The sequence below is a fragment of the Bos grunniens genome, chromosome 10 (genome assembly GCF_055505025.1).
Source record: "Bos grunniens cultivar Pamir isolate PY7600 chromosome 10, Bosgru_T2T1.0, whole genome shotgun sequence".
Lineage (NCBI taxonomy): Eukaryota > Metazoa > Chordata > Mammalia > Artiodactyla > Bovidae > Bos > Bos grunniens.
The window spans coordinates 78,732,927-78,753,566 of NC_141174.1; the positions used below are offsets into that span (position 1 = coordinate 78,732,927).

General features: G+C 40.6%; 1 long non-coding RNA gene across 1 annotated transcript; it reads left to right on the forward strand.

Moving 5' to 3' along the window:
- The first annotated feature begins 617 nt into the window (after positions 1-617).
- Positions 618-1,493, forward strand: LOC147365060 (uncharacterized). Its single transcript, XR_015133568.1, has 2 exons — positions 618-849; positions 954-1,493. It is a non-coding gene; the product is annotated as an uncharacterized LOC147365060 (long non-coding RNA).
- Positions 1,494-20,640: the final 19,147 nt, after the last annotated feature.

A 20,640-nucleotide genomic window follows, 5' to 3' on the forward strand; every position in this document is an offset into this window, starting at 1 on the left:
GCCATCTTCCATCACCACCATGACAGAACTGTCTGAGGCATTTAGCCTAATTCCAAAGATTCTCATAGACTAAAATTCCAACTCTGAGATACCTTTTATAAACTGATTTCTCAGTGAAGTAACTTGTTACTCTACTTTTATATGATATCTAATTTCTATAGGCTTCCCTGATGGCTCAGCGGTAAAGCACCTGCCTGCAGTGCAGGAGACCCAGGTTCGATCCCTGGGTGAGCAAGATCACCTGGAGAAGGAAATGGCAACCCACTCCAGTGCTCTTGCCTGGAAAATTCCATGGACAGAGGAGCCTGGTAGGCTACAGTCCATGGAGTTGCAAAGAGTCAGACACGACTGAGTGACTTCACTTTCTTTTCTTTTTCTTCATTTTCTGTAGACTCTAGGACTAACACACCATCATAGATTTGGGATGGTAAAAACATATTGGAAAGACAGAAGTTTTTGATATAGCTCAGAAAATAAAAGGTAGACACTGATTAGCTCTCCGTGGGGCCTTAGGATCTTTGTTCTACATTTGGCCTTCAGAGGGCGATGTGCACAAACTAAAGATCTTGTTCAGCTTCCTCTGTTCAGTCCTTCCTCCCTGCAGCTTGCTGAGTTCTTTGCAGAGGCAAGAGAGAGGAATCGGACATCAAACATCAGAAAGCTGCAAGCTCATCTCAGCAGCTTTTGCGTTTTTATCTTAGCAAGGAACTTGTCCAGGCTTAAACTTCTTTTTCCTGCCACTTTCCTGTCTGCTCAGGGGAGATCATTCAGAAAAGACTTCACAGTGTTTCCACTGCTCAGCCATGCTGCTGCTGCTCATCTTAATACTGGGGATGATATTTGCCCTGAGTGAGTAAAATTTCTTAGTGGTCTGTAGTTCTACAGACTCTTACTACAATTTTTTTCATAATGATGTCTGCATTGCTTTTACTGACATGTCATTTATTTTGCAGGAGATTCCAGAGGCCAGTCAGTGACCCAGCCTAATGATCCTGTTTTGGTCTCTGAAGGAACCTCATTGGAGCTGAAGTGTAACTATTCCTATGGTGCAACTCCCTATCTCTTCTGGTACGTCCAGTACCCCAGGCAAAGACCCCAGCTGCTCCTCAAGTACTTTTCAGGGAACACCGTGGTTCAAGGCATTAGAGGCTTCGTGGCTGAATTTAAGAGCAGTGATTTTTCCTTCAACCTGAGGAAATTCTCAGCCCATTGGAGTGACTCAGCTGAGTACTTCTGTGCACTGACTGCCACAGTGCCTGGGACTGCAGGAGGACTTGAACACAAACCACTCATGGTAGTGGAGTTTTCAGACACTCAAATTGCTTCTTGTTTTATTTTAAACTATCTTTTTCTATATGATTGCAAATGAGGCAAAGAGAGCTGAGCAGACAGAGATACTTTCATATAAGCCTACAGTTCCATGTCTGGTAAATTTTATTTTGGGAACTTTTTACTTGCTTTAGAAACCATGTAACAATAAATAGTTAAAATCCTAGAATGATGTTCTTGTCATGTACTAATCAGATGCTTAAGGACTTGCCTTGAGGTTGACTGTTTTAAGGGATTGACTGTATGGGTTTTCATTTACCACTTTGTGTCTCACTCAAGGCAGAGAACTAAAGATGAACTGCTCATGTTTTCTCCCTGAAAATTTGCCTCCTTAACTTGGTCAGTCACAGACAATTTTCTTGAATTTTTTTTCCCCTTGGTCTCACTGTGTTGGTCACAAAATGTTAGAATATTTTCTCTGAATATTTATTTCACTTAGAACGACTTCTGAAGTTGGTTAACACTAAGAGATTGATTAAAATCTTACAGGGCTTAGAAAACTGTTACAGTCATATTAGTTCTGACAACTATTTAAGAATAGTGCCTAAGGAGAATGGAGATTTGGAATTCATCATATCTAAAGACTTTTTCTCAGTTATAAAAGTAGCTTCTCATTCTTTTGGTATTCTCTTAAATTCTGTAAATCTACATCAGAAATTTGTGAATATAACTCCTTTGCTACTTTCTTCCAGCTATGGACATTTTTCCCCCTGCCTTGCTTTCACCCTGTTCTTGTATGATTTCACTGTTAGAATCTTACAGTTTAATTCTTATATGTTAAAATTGTCATAATTAATCAAGTAGAAAGTTTGGCAATTCAAACTCTCCTAGAATATTGATAAGAATTTTAATGAATACTAGGATGATACTGGAACCAGTATAAATTTGTGATCCATATAAATTTTTTGTCTAGGATGGGAAGAATTGTATAAGAAGTTTTTATAGTCCTTGTGTTCTTAAGGACTTGGAACATAATGAATACTCTGGAGAAAGAGAAGAAGGAGAAGGAGGGAGTGTCCTGGTTGCGTATTTGGCCTACACTGTAATGTATGAGGGGTTTTTACCAGGTGTGGTAAATCCACCTGCCAATTCAGGAGATGTGGGTTCAGTCCCTGGGTTGGGAAAATCCCCTGGAGAAGGAAATGGCAACCCACTCCAGTATTCTTGCCTGGAAAATCCCATGGACAGAGGAGCCTGGTGGGCTACAGTCCACTGGGTCACAAAGAGTTGGACACGACTTAATGACTAAACAGCAGCAGCAGCATAATGTGTAAGGAGATACGTGCATAGGAGATCTCAAAATATAAAGAGAACAAGTAGATTGTGACCATGGTTTATCTTAGTTAAATGGAGAGTCTGAAAATAGCAATAATTTTAGGACCTACTGATATGGTTTGTAATAAATGTGTTTAAGTGATTGCTGGATAAATATAAGGAAAGCAAATGGGGTATTGGAGAAACACAACTAAGAACAAGAAATGTATGCTCGTTTAATGTCTCTTTACCTCCCACCCTTCCTTTCTGTTTTTGGATCACATTTCTTCTACCTCTCTTTCCAGGTGACTCACTGCCATTGGTTAAACCACACATTCTGTAGGACTACAGGGGGCACTTTATCTAGGAGAAGTTTTTGGTTTGAAGTTTTGCTTTTGATTCTGAACTCAAGCTGAGTTTGAAGAAAAATAAGTCCTACACTAAGGACCCCAAGCAGCCAGGAGATTATAATCTAACCTCCCAATGCTAACTCTGCCTGTGAAATCAAAGTGGTCTTCCTCCCTCCTTGGGTCCCTCCCTTCTTTCTTTTTATTAATAATTCATTGTTATTTATATGATTGTATGATTTTAGAAGTTTTCTACAATAATAAATTAGGAACAAAATGGAAATCTTGAGCTACTTTATCTATGAAACTAACAATTTGGACTTTTCCAGTAATTAACTAGGGCTTCCCTGGAGCTCAGCTGGTAAAGAATCCACCTGCAATGCAGGAGACCCCAGTTTCTTTCTTGAGTCAGGAAGATCTGCTGGAGAAGAGATAGACTACCCACTCCAGTATTTTTTGGCTTCCCTGGTGGCTCAACTGGTAAAGAATCTGCCCACAATGTGGGAGACCTGGATTCGATCCCTGGGTTGGGAATATCCCCTGGAGAAGGGAAAGGCTACCCACTCTAGTATTCTGGCCAGGAGAATTCCATGGACTGTATAGGCCATAGGGTTGCAAACAGTTGGATACGATTGAGCAACTTTCACTTTCTAGATAGTACCAGTTGGAAGACAACATGATAGGATGGCTCTGTGTGTAACAGGGTTCAGCATGGGCTTTGAATCAGAGACCGTTGTATGTTACTGTCTCCATGTAGCCAGAATACATGGGACCTAGAACCAAAAGAAGGGAATGACTCCTCTCATTGTTACACCTAATAATCCTATAACAAACTTTAATAGATTTCCAAGCTGGAAACTTTATGCATGTAGATCTGGAAATAGAAGAGAAGCGAAAAGCAAAGGAGAAAAGGAAATATAGAAGCATCTGAATGCAGAGTTCCAAAGAAGAGCAAGAAGAGATAAGAAAGCCTTCCTCAGCGATCAATGCAAAGAAACAGAGGAAAACAACAGAATGGGAAAGACTAGAGATCTCTTCAAGAAAATTAGAGATACCAAGAGAACATTTCAGGCAAAGATGGGCTTGATAAAGGATAGGAATGGTATGAACCTAACAGAAGCAGAAGATATTAAGAAGAGGTGGCAAGAATACACAGAAGAACTGTACAAAAAAGATCTTCACAACCCAGATAATCACGATGGTGTGATCACTGACCTAGAGCCAGACATCCTGGAATGTGGAGTCAAGTCGGCCTTAGAAAGCATCACTATGAACAAAGCTAGTGGAGGTGATGGAATTCCAGTTGAGCTATTTCAAATCCTGAAAGATGATGCTATGAAAGTGCTGCACTCAATATGCCAGCAAATTTGGAAAACTCAGCAGTGGCCACAGGACTGGAAAGTTCAGTTTTCATTCCAATCCCAAAGAAAGGCAATGCCAAAGAATGCTCAAACTACCCCACAATTGCACTCATCTCACACGCTAGTCAAGTAATGCTCAAAATTCTCCAAGCCAGGCTTCAGCAATACGTGAACCATGAACTTCCTGATGTTCAAGCTGGTTTTAGAAAAGGCAGAGGAACCAGAGATCAAATTGCCAACATCCGCTGGATCATCAAAAAAGCAAGAGAGTTCCAGAAAAACATCTATTTCTGCTTTATTGACTATGCCAAAGCCTTTGACTGTGTGTATCACAATAAACTGTGGAAAATTCTGAAAGAGATGGGAATACCAGACCACCTGACCTGCCTCTTGAGAAACCTGTATGCAGCTCAGGAAGCAACAGTTAGAACTGGACATGGAACAACAGACAGTTTCCAAATTGGGAAAGGAGTACGTCAAGGCTGTATATTGTCACCCTGCTTATTTAACTTCTATGCAGAGTGCATCATGAGAAATGCTGGGCTGGATGAAGCCCAGCCTGGAATCAAGATTGCCAGGAGAAATATCAATAACCTCAGATATGCAGATGACATCACCCTTATGGCAGAAAGTGAAGAGGAACTCAAAAGCCTCTTGATGAAAGTGAAAGTGGAGAGTGAAAAAGTTGGCTTAAAGCTCCACATTCAGAAAATTAAGATCATGGCATCCGGCCCCATCACTTCATGGGAAATAGATGGGGAAACAGTGGAAACAGTGGGTGACTTTACTTTTCTGGGCTCCAAAATCACTGCAGATGGTGATTGCTGCAATGAAATTAAAAGATGCTTACTCCTTGGAAGGAAAGTTATGAGAACTTAGATAGCATTTTAAAAAGCAGAGACATTACTTTGCCAACAGACATCTGTCTAGACAAGGATATGGTTTTTCCAGTGGTCATGTATGGATGTGAGAGTTGGACTGTGAAGAAAAGCATCTAAGAATTGATGCTTTTGAACTGTGGTGTTGGAGAAGACTCTTGAGAGTCCCTTGGACTGCAAGGAGATCCAACCAGTCCATCCTAGAGGAGATCAGTCCTGGGTGTTCACTGATGATGCTAAAGCTGAAATTCCAGTACTTTGGCCACCTGATGCGAAGAGCTGACTCATTTGAAAAGACCGTGATGCTGGGAAAGATTGAGGGCAGGAAGAGAAGGGGACAACAGAGGATGAGATGGTTGGATGGCATCACCAACTCGATGGACATGGGTTTGGGTGAACTCCAGGAGTTGGTGATGGACAGGGAGGCCTGGTGTGCTGTGGTTCATGGGGTGGCAAAGAGTCTGACACAACTGAGAGACTGAAATGAACTGAACTGAACTGAGCTGATGTTATAGTAGTTGGTACACAAGTCATGAAGAATCAATTTCTTGTACTTCACCTGCTGAACTGATAATAAATAGAACATGTTAAAGTCATTTCCACAAGTTCAGTGGCAGTTTTCTCTGGGTATTTTGGCAGCACCTGTCACCCAGGTTGTCATGAAAAAGCTGATTAAATGAAAGGCTAGTAAATCAACCTGTGCCTGTTATGAAAGAACTGACTATAATGGGTTTATTTATTTAGTTCAGTCGGTGAAGGATTGGAATACGTGTGGTTTGGGCCCTTGTGAGTTACCTAGGCATGTTAGGGATAAGCTGGTAGTGAGACAATGGGTGACTTTGTGAGGGAAGAAAGCAGGGACATGGGGGCCAAGACTAATTAAAAATGTATTAGGCCACAGTAGTTCAAGGGTGTCTGATACAGTAATTCATTTCAGTTCTAATATTCCATTTGTTCTTTCCACTTCTTCAGAAGATAGAGGGACAATAAGAGTAGCAAAATTTCTGAGTGAGGGCAAACTTTATATAACTATCTCAGAGAAACTACTTCCTTATACAGATACAATTTGAAATGACACAGGTAGTAAACACAGCATCAAGTTCATTTTTAATTATGGTGAGTGTTGTGGTTTATCAAAGGATTGCTTCCACCCATGTGAAGAATAAAAATACTGTTACTAGTACATATTCATAACCCATGGAGATGTGAAATTGTTTAAATTTCTTTTGGAAATACTCAATTATTTCCTTGGTATAGTATAATAGTTCATATTTGACTTTTACAAATTTTATGGGATTTTGTGGGTTCCAAGAAATTCATGCGCTAACCCTAATATCTACCAATCTAGAAAATGTCCTACAATATTTTTTTAAATGTTGCAGCCAATATTTCCCTAATGCCTTATCTAAGGATTTAGTAAGAGTTCAATGGAGATCATTTAGCTTCACCAGATTCTTGTCTTGGCTTTGATATATTTTGTCCTCATGGATCAAACAAACCAATCATTCCTTGTCATTCTGTACAAAATCAGGGTCTGGCATTCTGAACATAAGATGGAATTTTTAAGCCTTTCCGTGGATTTGCCTTTATGTTCTAGAAGAGGTTCTTGCACAAGGACTTTACTCAGAAAATTATGTTTAATGTGATAATCTGCACGATCATTTTTACCCCATACTCTGCAGAGTCTTTCATGCTGAGAGACTTTGTCTTTATGACAAAATTTCTTTGAGTAGCATGATGACATCAAATAATTCATGTATTTAGTGTTCATTTTAATTGGAGTACATAAGACATATGCCAAGACTAAGAAACATCAGAGAGTTAGGAAATCTCATCTCCGTTGTATTTGGAAGCTATGAATGGCATTCCAAACCTACCGACTAACACTGAATATAATTTTTTTTGTAAATTGACTTGCCCAAGAGTGATGCACAAGTTCAGCTACTTGAATTAATTATACTTCCCCTAAGGATTGAGTTTTATAAAGGGGTCTGGAGTAATAATGCATAAACAGCCTGGTATTGTCCCTTTCAATTTTTAAGGTTAAATACTTATTAATGAAGAATTTTGTATGAGAATGTCTGAAAGATCTGTTCTGCACACGGACACTTCTTGAATGACAGAAGTGCAATCATGAGTGTCCTTTTATTTAGAAATATATTACAGTTGAATAATGGGAGGAGAAATTAATAATATTTCATATTTATTCAGCCAACTGATATTATAGTGTTGGTTGTTTTCAGAGAGTTATAGTGTATAACTCAGAGAGCAGAGTGGTTTGTACTGCAAGTGGTACCATCAGATTTAATGAAGACACTAGAGCAAGATTTGATAACACTTCAACCAATTTATCTGAGGCTGCTGTTATTTTGAGACAAGGCTGATAAATTTTGGATACTGTATCAAGAGGTAGAATAATAGGCCAGGGGTCTTTGTTATTTGCCATGATGTTGAATAATATTCCTAGAGCATGGCCTTACTTTTAACATACATATGCAGAGAAAATGTTTCATTACTGTCAATAATATTGCAATTATAGTCCTTTGTAGGTATATGGGGTCAACTAGAGAAGGAAATGGCAACCCACTCCAGTATTCTTGCCCGGAGAGTCCCATGGGCAGAGGAGCCTTGCAGGCTACAGTCCATGTGGTTGCAAGAGTTGGACAAGACTCAGCGACTAAACCAACCAACCAAGGAAACAGTGCATTTCAAAAAGTAGTGATTCCTCAAAGATTGTTTATTCATCATTTTTGTTTAATTGGACAGATATTTTGTGATGTAATAAATCTCAGTTGACTGCTCTACAGATTAGGGTACAGTGTCGAAAAGTAAAAAATCACTCAGTAATGACTTGGTTTTTTATTACTTCTTCTAAGTTCAACCCCAAACGCTTTTCTGGTATTTGATGAATTATCACTAGCTCACACAGAATACATGATGATGTAAAGGACTGTTTTACCGCGCTCAAGGAAATTGGTATCTTTTCAGTTACAGACATACCCTAGGGATGTTCTGTTAAAGGACTTCTGCAGGTAGAGGCCTAACAACAAAACAGACCTAAGAGGTTAGAGCAACTTGTTCAGATTTCCAAGTGCCATCTGAAGACTGGTATAGTGTTAGTGTTAGTCGCTCAGTCGTGCCCAACTCTTTGCGACCCCATGGACTGCAGCCCACCAGGCTCCTTTGTCCGTGAGATTTTCCAGGCAAGGATTCTGGAATGGGTTGCCATTTCCTTCTCCAAGGAAATGGGTTGGGATCTTCCCAACCCATGGATTGAACCCGGGTCTCCTGCACTGCAAGCAGATTTTTACCGACTGAGCTACAAGGGAAGCCCTGAAGACTGGTGTATGTCTCAAAAATAAAGCTGGGGATGAGAACATGTTTGGGAGACTAGGTTACACACGTCCCATTCCTCTCTCTGTCCACGAGAGGGTGCAGCTTCCTGACACCAACACATTTCCTGTGTGAAATGCAGGCTTCAATTTGTCACTTCACTGTGATTTCAACCTTTCTTCCTCTTAAAAGTCAAGAACTTTATTCAGGTGACACTCGAGAGATGAGCTCTTCTCCAGGCTTAGTGACTGTGATACTCTTAATGCTTGGTAAGTAAAATGCCTCTTAAAACATGGATTCTTCCTTCTATTATGTCAGCAAAATCTTTAACCATAATTTTATCCTAGAAAAATATGCCCAAGGTGACACAGAATTTTTTTTTTATAATTTGCCCAGGACAAACCCATGGAAACTCAGTGACCCAGATGGATGGCCACGTGAGTCGTTCAGAAGGGACTTCTGTGACTATAAACTGCACTTATTCAACCTCTGGGTACCCTAATCTTTTCTGGTATGTCCAGTATCCTGGAGAAGGTCCACAGCTCCTCCTGAAAGCCATGAAGGCCAACGACAAGGGAACTAACAAAGGTTTTGAAGCCACATATAATACAGAAACTACCTCCTTCCACTTGGAGAAAGCCTCAGGCCAAGAGTCAGACTCAGCTGTGTACTACTGTGCTTGGAGAGACACAGTGACAGAAACTGCAGGAGGAGCTGAGCACAAACTCTGAACAGCAATGGGGCCTGGATGCTGAGTGTCTCTGATCCCCTCTGGTCCCAGCAGAGTTTATTGTGGTTTTTCACTCAGTCTCTGGTTGATACAAAAATCATACCAATGTCTAGAGCATAGGAACAAAAAGTAAAAATTTCCCTTGTGTGAGAACTCAGTCACTTCAGTCATGTCTGACTCTTTGGGACCCCATGGACTGCGTAGCCCTCCAGGTTCCTCTGTCCATGGGATTTTTCAGGCAAGAATACTGGAGTGGGTTGCCATGCCCTCCTCCAGGGGATCTTCCTGACCCAGAGATCTAGCCTGGGTCTGCTGCATTGCAGGCAGATTCTTTACCACTGCATCACTGGGAAACTTTCCCTTTACCCAACATCTTATTAGTGAAGCTAAAAACTGTCTGACACCAATGGTTCCTTATCAAAGACCAAAGTAATTTCAAGGTTAAACCACATAAACAATGCAAGAGTCCCTTGCTCATCCTTGCACTCAAAATCCATGCCCTGCAGGTTGTTCCAGGCCAACTTGATGGGTTTTGCTTTACTGAGTTTTATTATACTTTCAGTATACAATATACTTTATACTGTATACAATATACTGAGCCAGAGTGCACCAGAGAAGGGGTGATTTGCACAGTGTCTTCCTGACAGAGCATGCAGGAGAAGTAATAGGAGAGCTGCTGCTGCTGCCAGGTCACTTCAGTCGTGTCCAACTCTGTGTGACCCCATAGACGGCAACCCACCAGGCTCCCCAGTCCCTGGGATTCTCCAGGCAAGAACACTGGAGTGGGTTGCCATTTCCTTCTCCGATGCATGAAAGTGAAAAGTGAAAGTGAAGCCGCTCAGTCATGTCCGACTCTTAGCGACCCCATGGCCTGCAGCCTACCAGGCTCCTCGGTCCATGGGATTTTCCAGGCAAGAGTCCTGGAGTGGGTTGCCATTGCCTTCTCCAAATAGGAGAGCTACAGCCTCCAAAAACCATGACCTTTTAAAAACTTTTAATTTTAAATTGAAGTATAGTTGATATACAATGTTGTGTTAGTGTCAGGTGTACAGCAAAGTAATTGTTATGTACGTGAGTATAATATGTATACACATAGTATATGTATTCTTTTGCAGATTTTCCCTTATAGATTTTTGCAAAATATTGAGTATTTTGTAACAATCTTGAAATTGTGAGAGATAAGGAAGTGAGAGAAGATGGTGTATTGAAAAGAATAATAGAGCAATCAATCTCTGTATTGCACTGCAAATATACTGCTGGTCTTTGCAAATATTGGTGCAATCCTATTTAATTAACATCTGTTTATTGGCACACTAGGAGTACTTTTGTTGCTTGGGAGAAAGTTTTAAGCACAGAAGTGAACAACATATGTTTTCTGGTTCTGCAGTGGCTATTATGGTAAGAATGATTAAAAATGTTATTGACCTTGAAATGCCTGCTGCTTTAAAATATTTTTATTTGCTTCATCCTTCCACCTTCATGAAAAATTTCTTCTACTTTTTTCAAAGGCTGTATTTGTAGGCTTTACGAATGAGCTATAGTCATAACATGAATATATTTTTGTTATGCACTGTTGGTATAAATCTAGTATATATTAGTTATGCATTGTTGGTTTAAATCTAGCTAATTTTTTATTAGATTGGTTTAAATGCAAATTCTATTTTTAAATTTCTATAAATAAAATGCTTGTCAAAGTATACTTTAAACAATACAAAATGTTGTGCAATAAAATGTTTTCTCTGAAATTTGTATGAACATAGTAGATTTAATACACATTTATCTCTAAGATAGTAAAGAAATCAGAAGGGTATAAACCTGCAATCGCAAAAAGAATAGATAAGGAGATCACAGCACATAGTGATGTCAACAAAATTTCAGAAGGTGAGAAGTGTAAGGAAGAATTAAAGCTTTGTTACAGACTAGATGAAGAAGAAACCTAGGTTTAGTGCGAGAGGTGTCACAATGTGTGCTGTGGAAGAGTTTAGAAAAGAAGGACCAGTTATCTTTGAATAGTTGAGAAAGATGGTGTTGCTCTTGCGAGTGCCTGTGTATGTCTGGGTTGAAGGTTTGTGGCGGGCACTAAAATAGGAGGCCTGAGTGAGATTACTTATAAGTAAAGAACACCAGTGCTCTCCACAATTCTTTATAGTAGTGTTAGTTGATCGGTCATGTCTGACTCTTTGCGACCCCATGGACTGTAGCCTTCCAGGTTCCTCTGTTCATGGGATTTTTCCAGGCAAGAATACTGGAGTGGGTTGCCATTCCCTTCTCCAGGGGATCTTCCTGACCCAGGGATCAAATCCAGGTCTCCCTCATTGCAGGCGGATTCTTTACTGTTTGAGCCACCAGGGAATTTATAACAAGCAATAATTGCTTTCTAAATCCAGAAGAAAAGTGGAAGTTAGTCTTTGATGAATTAAGAATGTCACATAAAAAATTGTTCCAAACTTTGTGTATTACCTGGGCTTCCCTGGTGGCTCAGATGGTAAATAATCTGCCTGCAATGCAAGAAGTTTAACACACATAAAACCCACACATTTTAATAAATATACATTTAATATATTGAGTAGATATTCTTCACCATAGCTGTGTAAATTTCTAAAGGTATGAGATATGGAACAGAGGTTAATTTATTCTTTGTAATCCACAGGGCCAGAGAATCCAAATCACAGGAGAGGGGCTTCTACCTCTGGAAATGAGGTAGTCTTGGTTGCCCAGGGACCGTTTCTTATGACAGGTTCTTTAGGGTCAATCTTCTATTTGCACTATTTCTCTAGAAGACACAGGCAATATTGAGGCTTTCTTGGCTTTATTCTCACAGAGGTAACCAGAAAATTCCAAGTAATCAAAGTGGTTTTGGCAGAGGAAGATAATTCTGGAAACTCACAGAAGTTAAGGGGAAATGTCTTGTGGAAAGAACCTTTTATTGGGGAAATGTCAATGTCATTGTCTTGGGGAAAAAACATTGTAGTGGAGATTGGAAGAAAAATAATAGAATATAGACTCTGAGCCAGTGACGGCCAAGGCAGCAGAAGCATGCCAGTAGAATTGACTCATACTCATACTCTGGAGGAAATTCCTCTAAGGCTGAGTCACTCACTGCTTTTAAGATATGTGTGAGTTTGAGGTGTCTAATACAATGATTTGATATATGTATATATTTTGAAGTGATAACACTGATAAGGTTAGTGAACACATTTTTCACTGCACATAATTACCAAGGTTTTTGTCTTGTTGTTATTATGGTCAGTTATTTAAGGTCTGCACTCCAAGTAACTTTCAAATGAAAAGTACAGTATTGTTAACTACAGTCACAGTTAACAGGCAAGTGCACTGGGACGACCCAGAGGGATGGTATGGGGAGGGAGGAGGGAGGAGGGTTCAGGATGGGGAACACATGTATACCTGTGGCATATTCATTTTGATATATGGCAAAACCAATACAATATTGTAAAGTTAAATAAAATTAAATTAAAAAAATAGGCATTCAGAATATCAAATGATCTTTTTTCTCTTATATTATTCTTTGGCTTACATGTTTCTTTTAGAAAGATTTTCTCCCCGTAGTAGACAAAACAGCATGGTATATGGGCTGAAAAGGAAAGTTTTATATTTTTATGTTTAAGAGTGAATCATCATGCTTTTCTAATTTCAAAACTAATATCAGGCCCATCATTCTAACTTACTAACCTCCTTCTAACTTACTAAAAATGACTCAGTTGTGTGCAGAGGTATAAATCTTAATCTCTACATTCTTACTGTGCATTTAAATTTTCAATCTAAGACATAATTTGTTTGATCTTTGCTGTCTTTATGCATCAGAGTCCCTCATAGGCACAGGTATGAGAAAGACATTTAACCAGAGAGTTCAGTAGGTAGAGATGTGACCACCGGATGGTGGTGCACCTCTGCTGATCAGAACATGTGGAGGGTTCATTGAGTGGGTTCTGAATAGATAGGTAGGCTTGGGGCAGAAGCAGAGCCTTTTTCTTATTGGCTGGGTAGACAGTGAAAGAAACCACTAGAGAAAAGAAGGGATGACTTGGTAACAGAAGCAGCTCTTCTGGCTGGTGACTGCAGATCCACAATTGATCCTAAATGGGAAAAACAATGAAGACATCCATTGGAGCTTTAATCACATTCTTGTGGCTACAGCTGGACTGTGAGTTAAGGATTTAAGGAAAATAGAGTGTATTAGTAGATATTCTTTAGATGCCAAGACTGAATTTATTCAGGTTTCTTCTAGTTATTGTAGAAAAGGAAAAGTAAACTCTAGAGCTAAATAATCTGACAACCCTTCTCCTTTCTCTGACTTCTACTTTCTCCGTAGGTGTCAGCCTTGGGAACAAGGTGGAGCAGAGTCCTACCCTGAGTGTCCAGGAAGGAAACAGCTCTGTTATCACCTGCATTTATACAGATGGTAACTCAGTGTATTTCCCTTGGTATAAGCAAGAACCTGGGAAAGGTCCCCAGCTCCTTATAGCTATTCGTTCAAATAAGGGCAAAGAGGAAGACCAGAGACTGACTGTTTTATTGAATAAGACAACCAAACGTCTCTCCCTGCACATCGCAACCACTGAAGCTGGAGACTCAGCTGTCTACTTCTGTGCAGCAAGTACACAGTGCTTCCCAGGCATCTTCTGTCTGTACTCAAACATGTGACTGGGGCAGCCCCCTTCCTTTGGTGCAAGCTTCAAATATGACAAACGTTATATTGTTTGTAGGTGGAAACTGATGTGCTAGTCATAAAAAACATGTGAAAGAAAGTGAAAGTCACTCAGTCATGTCCAACCCTTTCCTACACATGGACTATACAGTCCACGGAATTCTCCAGGCCAGAATACTGGAGTGGGTAGCCTTTTCCTTCTCCAGGGGATCTTCCCAACCCAGGGATCGAACCCAGGTCTCCTGCATTGAAGGCAGATTCTTTACCAGCTGAGCCACAGGGGAAGCCCAAGAATACTGGAATGGGTAGCCTATCCCTTCTCCAGGGGATCTTCCAGACCCAGGAATCGAACTGGGTCTCCAGAATTGCAGGCAATTCTTTACCAACTGAGCTATCAAGGAAGCCATAAAAAGCATTGGATAAGAATATTAGGCTCAAGGGTAGCTAGAAAGGGTTAGAACATGTTGTTGGATACCTGTTGCTTACTGAATTCCTGAAGAGAGTTAGTAATTTACTGATTTATTTTGAAATTGTAAGACCAACTTTACATTTTGCCATTCAGACTCCTCTTCTATAAATACTCCCCCTGTTATCCATATCACAATCCTTATTATGAATGGGTTTTAAAAATATTGTGCTTTGAAAACAGCATATTTTTCTGATCATACAAATTACATGCCAAATATAAGAAAATGCTTTATATAATTAATATGATATTGACAAGTCTATGATCACACAATGTTGCTAATATTCAGTTTACTCTTTTTATAAATTCCTATCTTAATTAGTATCTTTTTCCACTTAATATTAAATATTGAACTGAGCATTCCCCATTTCATTGTCTTGTTCCCACACATCAGCTTTGAAATAAATCTATGAGAAATATTAATAAACTACAATTTTACTTTGACATCCCTTTTATGCACATTGACCACTTTCTTACTGAGAAAATGTGACATGTGTTTTCCTTTAGTGCCAAGTAATAGTATATATTTTTTGTGTATTTGAGGAAAAGTAATGCTGAAGCTGAAACTCCAGAACTTTGGCCACCTCATGTGAAGAGTTGACTCATTGGAAAAGACTCTGATGCTGGGAGGGATTGAGGGCAGGAGGAGAAGGGGATGACAGAGGATGAGATGGATGGATGGCATCACTGACTCGATGGACGTGAGTCTGAGTGAACTCTGAGAGATGGTGATGGACAGGGAGGCCTGGCGTTCTGCAATTCATGGGGTTGCAAAGAGTCGGACACGACTGAACAACTGAACTGAACTGAACTTAACTGAAGATAGAAAGTGATTTGAAAATGTCATGTTCAAATGATTGCAAATCAAATGGTGTATTTGCTTTCTCCTGTCTGGAAAATTTACTGCAAACTTCATGGCTTTCTCTCGATCTTAGCAGGCCAGTCTTGGTGTTGATAACCTCCATTTTTCTTCCTTTCCTTAGGGGAATGTTGGCTGCTTACATCTGTCTTGTTTCTTCCAGGCCATCAGAGTGGGGCCGCCTTCTGCACATGCTTACTGCTGCTACTAAGTCGCTTCAGTCATGTCCGACTCTGTGCGACCCCATAGACGGCAACCCACCAGGCTCCCCCGTCCCTGGGATTCTCCAGGCAAGAACACTGGAGTGGGTTGCCATTTCCTTCTCCAATGCATGAAGGTGCAAAGTGAAAGTGAAGTCACTTAGTCGTGTCCGACTCCTAGCGACCCCATGGACTGCAGCCTACCAGGCTCCTCCATCTATGGGGTTTTCCAGGCAAGAGTACTGGAGTGGGGTGCCATCATCTGCAAAGCCTCACTCTGGCTGTTCTTTGTGCCCTGGGAGCAGTGACAAGGTGGGGTGGTGCTTGAGTCAGACGTTGTGTGATGGCTGGAATCCTTGGGCCACTTTTGATGATTGGCAGGCAAGGCATCCCCAGCCATTGGTGGGTAGTCCTGATGGAGCTGGTGCCCCAGTAGTAGGAAACGTGTCCATTTTAATGCCCTCCTGGAGACCTGGCTGCTGTTCCCAGGTGCTCCCCACTCCCCAGCTAAGCAGCACACCTAAGTATTCTGGGTGAGGTGAGAAAGGGGTGAGGCTTTTCTGTAGGTTCTCCCAAAGCTGGAGAGCAGATCCTTACTCACAGGTCCTCACTTTCCTCTGTGGAGAAATCACAGGTCAAGAATGTTCCTCCTGAAGCCCAGCTGTGTGCTTTGAGGGGAGGAGTGATGAAGGTAATGTGAAATTGTTCCCCTAACCCATGGATGTGAGAGTTGGACTGTGAAGAAAGCTGAGCGCCGAAGAACTGATGCTTTTGAACTGTGGTGTTCGAGAAAACTCTCAGGCAATGGAAACTATCTGCTCTGTCAGTAGGGGACCCAGGCAAAGTCGCTAAAAACATGTTCACAGTTAGTCCACACAAGGATGGGAGGTGGACAATCAACACTGGAGAACAAGAACGATTTTGTGCCATCTGTCTTCTTGAAGAAGATTTAAATTATGAGGACTGGAATTTGGAGTTTGGAGGAATCACATCTACTTGAAATGCCTTGAAATCTGCAGCTGTCTCAGTGTTTTGAACTCTGTCATTGATTTGTAGGACATTTTTGAATTTTTTTTCTGTTGCCACATTGATTTTTGATGAAGTTTGTAAAAATCTACTTTAGTAACTATCCTTGCTTCTGTTGAGGGTGTTGTTGAAAATTGATAACTGTATTTCAAACCTCTCATCCCTAATTTAAGCAGAACAGGTATGGACAGCTCTGTGGTCTAAGGCTCTTTCCTTCTCTCTCCTCTTCCTCTCCTGCTCCCTTTGCCTCTCTCCTCTCTTGTCTTCTCTCAGCTCTTCTGCTCTTGATTTTCCTGGACTGATTCTGTTTTCTTCCTTCTCTGAAGTAAGCGTTTATAATTAACCATTTCTTTGAGCCATCAATGCTTAAAAATAATTTTATTGTGAAATATAACAAATGTTCACAAAAGTATGTAAAACTAACAATATATATTATTTAGGTACATACAAATTTGAGACTATGGTTTTTTGCTTATGAAATCTCTTTATGAATTTTAAAAGTTCTCTGTATTAGGGTTCCCCAGAGAAACAGAACCAATAGCATTGATTTAATGTGCGTGTGTCTTCAGCTCTAATAATCCTATTCTGAAGGCCTAGTTTGTTATACGAGGGGATGATATGATAGCTTTTTTAAGGTAAGTGTTTATGTGATATATCTTTTGCCATTATTTTGCTGTCAAAATCTTTGGGCATTATATGTCAAGTTTGGAATAAATCCTCAGATATCCACACTCTCAAGTGTTCGTTGGCCTCTTATTTCACTGAGAAAATAGAAGCAATAAGAAAATTTTCACAAGCTTCTACACTTAACACTTTTTAAGGTAATTCACAGATTTCCATTTCTTTCAGTTGATTACTGGAAATTTATTTCCTGCCTTTGATTGTATCATGTTTTCTCAATTCATTATGCATCTTGTAGATTTGCTTTGTTGTGTGAGCTTTTGAAGCAGCAGGTACCTCTCCCAGTATTTATGGTCTGGTCTTGACTAGAAGAGACCTTCCTCAGTCAGCAGTGCTAAATATGAGGCAAGATAGAGACCAGTCCTTTTGGGAGTGTACTCCTGAGGAAATTTGGACAAGGACCCGTAGGTTTCCTGTCTTTTCATTTGGAGGAAACACCTCAGTTCTATCCTTTCTCCACCTTGCAGATCAGTACTAGCTGTAATACCACACCATTCTTTTTCCCTTTGCTGCTAGCTGTTCCAGTGACCAAGCCCTGCCAGTCATTCAGTGCTAAGTATGACCTGAAGCAAGTAGAAACTCCATGGCTCCATGGGGGATGCTTTGAATTATCTGGCATAAGGCCCCCTTCACTCTGTGTGGGGTTAAAACCAGTTCTGTGCTGATTCCCTGTCTTGCAGGGCAGTGCTAGTTGTGGAACCACACTCTCCCTTCTCTTGTTCCTTACTATCCCAAGGGACCAGGCTCTGCTCCATCCTGAATAGGGGGAGATAGAGACCATTCCTACTCTGAAATGATAGGAGTAAGGCCAGCTCCTTCTCCTCCCCCCATTAGCTCTCTTTTCCCTTGTGGAGGAAGAACCTCAGTTCTGCTCTTCCAAGTTCACAGAGCAAGACTGGCAGCAAAAGAGATGTCGTGCATTTTCCTTTGTTTCTCACTGTCCCGAGGGATTGCTCTCTGCCTGTCATACTGGGTACGAGGCAAGATAGAAAGCCACCCCACAGAGGGCACCCAGAGAGGACTGAAGGTCGGGTGCAAGCTCCAGAATCACTCCCCTCCCCATGGGGGACACGATGGGCACGGGCCATCCTTGGTACTGGGATGAGCCCATCTGGCTGAGGGACGGATGTGGGTGAAGTGAAGTTGCTCTTCTCTCCCCTGTAAATGTGACTGCCTTCAGCTTGTTCTTCTGGGAGTGCATTTACTTTTAACTGGATTCGGCATTGTCCTTCAAGGTATATTGTTGCTAATATCATTGTTAAGTCCATGTCTGAGGAGGAAAGAGCGATAGGGCTGCCTCCTTTGCCATTATGCTGATAGTCCACATCATGTCTTTTAAATCTTTCAAAAATGTCAGGAAAGTGTTACCATATATATTTTCAGATAAGAAAACTGAGGCTTAACTCTCCTATCCAATAAGTCAGAATTCATACTGGGGTTTTTAAACATATGTTTTATGTACTAACCTACTCTGTTTACAGAGACTTACAGGGGCTTATACTCAGTATATGTTCAAAATAGTGAGAAGGAAACCTAGCAAGAAGCCTAACCCAAGGTTCTGAGCAACCATAGCTCTGATCCCAGATGGCAGTATTTGCATTGGCCTTGCCTGTGGGTATGATTGAGTATGAAGCTGCAAAATCTGGTCTTTGGCTCAATAGGGTTGTAGTCTCTGATTGGCTAAGCATAATCCCTGAGAATCCTTTGTTAATGTAAAAAAATAAAAGGTGTTGAATAGACAAGTTAGTGTTGGGGAACAGCCCCGTGCAGAAGAATGGAGATGCATGTGAGACCCTCCCTGGTGGTTCTGTGGCTTCATTTTTGTTGTAAGTTAATGAAGAGTTTTAGCCAGGTTGACACAGTAAGTCCAGGGAATATTTTTAAAGGTTTTCAAAAAGGTGTATTGTATGTATTGCTTGGGGTAGAAGGAGAGAAGAATTTGGGGCCATGTTATGGTTCAGCTGGGATTCATTCTGGAAAGGAGTAAGAGATGCAAATTAGAAAGCAATAAAAATGGGTGAGCTATCTCTCAGATCTCTCTTTGCTTTTTGAACAGGCATGAGTGGCAAAAACCAAGTGGAACAGAGTCCTCCGTCCCTGGTGGTCCTGGAGGGAGAGAATTGCACATTTCAATCCAATTATACAGTGAGCCCCTTTAACAACCTAAGGTGGTACACACAGGACACTGGGAGAGGTCTTGTTTCCCTGATAACCATGACTTACAGTGACAACAAAAAGTCAAATGGACGGTACACAGAGAACATTACTATCCTGAAGTAGATGATAATTTTGATTAAAAGGGAGAGGTCAACTCTCTGTGGGGTCCAGCAACTAGTAGAATGTCGACTGAGTATAAAAGCAAAATGTTGACGAAGCTGATGACAATATTTGATAAGACCGCTAATGTCTTTTGTGTTTGTTTTCTTTATCTCGCAGACATTATGCACAGAAAATGACAATACCTTCCTTCTTGTATAATTTAATGTAGATTGGAAGAAGAATCCATACAAGACTTATGAAACAGAGTCCGGATATAAGATAATTATCCTGAGCTATAGTGTCAATAACTAAATTCATATATATCCGCTCTTTGAGAAGGTTTTGCACTGATCGGAGAGAAAAGAATCTTACGAGGTTTTCCCTGGAGAGGGTTGATTTTAATTATTCAATTTTTATGTCTTGTACATGGTAGATGGTCAAGAATTTTATATAAGTAGAAAGAGAAGAGAAAAATCTAGGAGATAAATAGTAGGTGTATCTCTCCAACTACTCTGCAACGACCCTGCACTTGATCTTGATGTGGTCCTCTCTCCATGTTACCCCTTCAGAGGTCAGACAGAAGATGCTGGGTGTGTGTGTGTGTGCACAGGGGCATGGATCTGATTTCTGATTTGCTGAGGAGTCTTTCAGGTTCTTGTGACAGCAAATTCATGAATATGCACTCAGATAAACAAGTTACTTGACCTGGTAGTGTCTGAGAGCCCACAGATTCCAACCTGAGTTCTCATGAGTCTGGCGAATGGAAAAAATGGAGGTCTTTGGGAGTTTCATTCCTGGTTCTTTTTTGGCAGCTGTACTGTGAGTTGGCTGGTTTTGAAGCTATGAATAAAAAGAGCAGATCCTAGTAATCTCAATAAATCTGAAAATTATAGAAGGGTGACTAGTGTTACTGGGGTCACCTGGGGGGGATTGTGAAAAGGAAATATATTCTTTCAAAAAATAATTGGCCATTAATATATCTCCTTTGTCTATGGTTCTCTGTTCAAACAGGGGTGAGCAGCCAATATACATTGGACCAGAGTCCTTCATTCCTGAGTATCCAGGAGAGAACACACGCCGATCTTAATTGTACTTATCAAAAGAAAACATTTTACAACTTAGTTTGGTTCGAGCAGGAGCCTGGGAAAGGACTTGTATCTTTGTCTTTAATTCAATCAAGCCAGAAAGAGGAGGCACACAAAAATTTTAAAGAACTCCTGGGAAAAGAGAAGGTTTACAGTGTTTTGCATA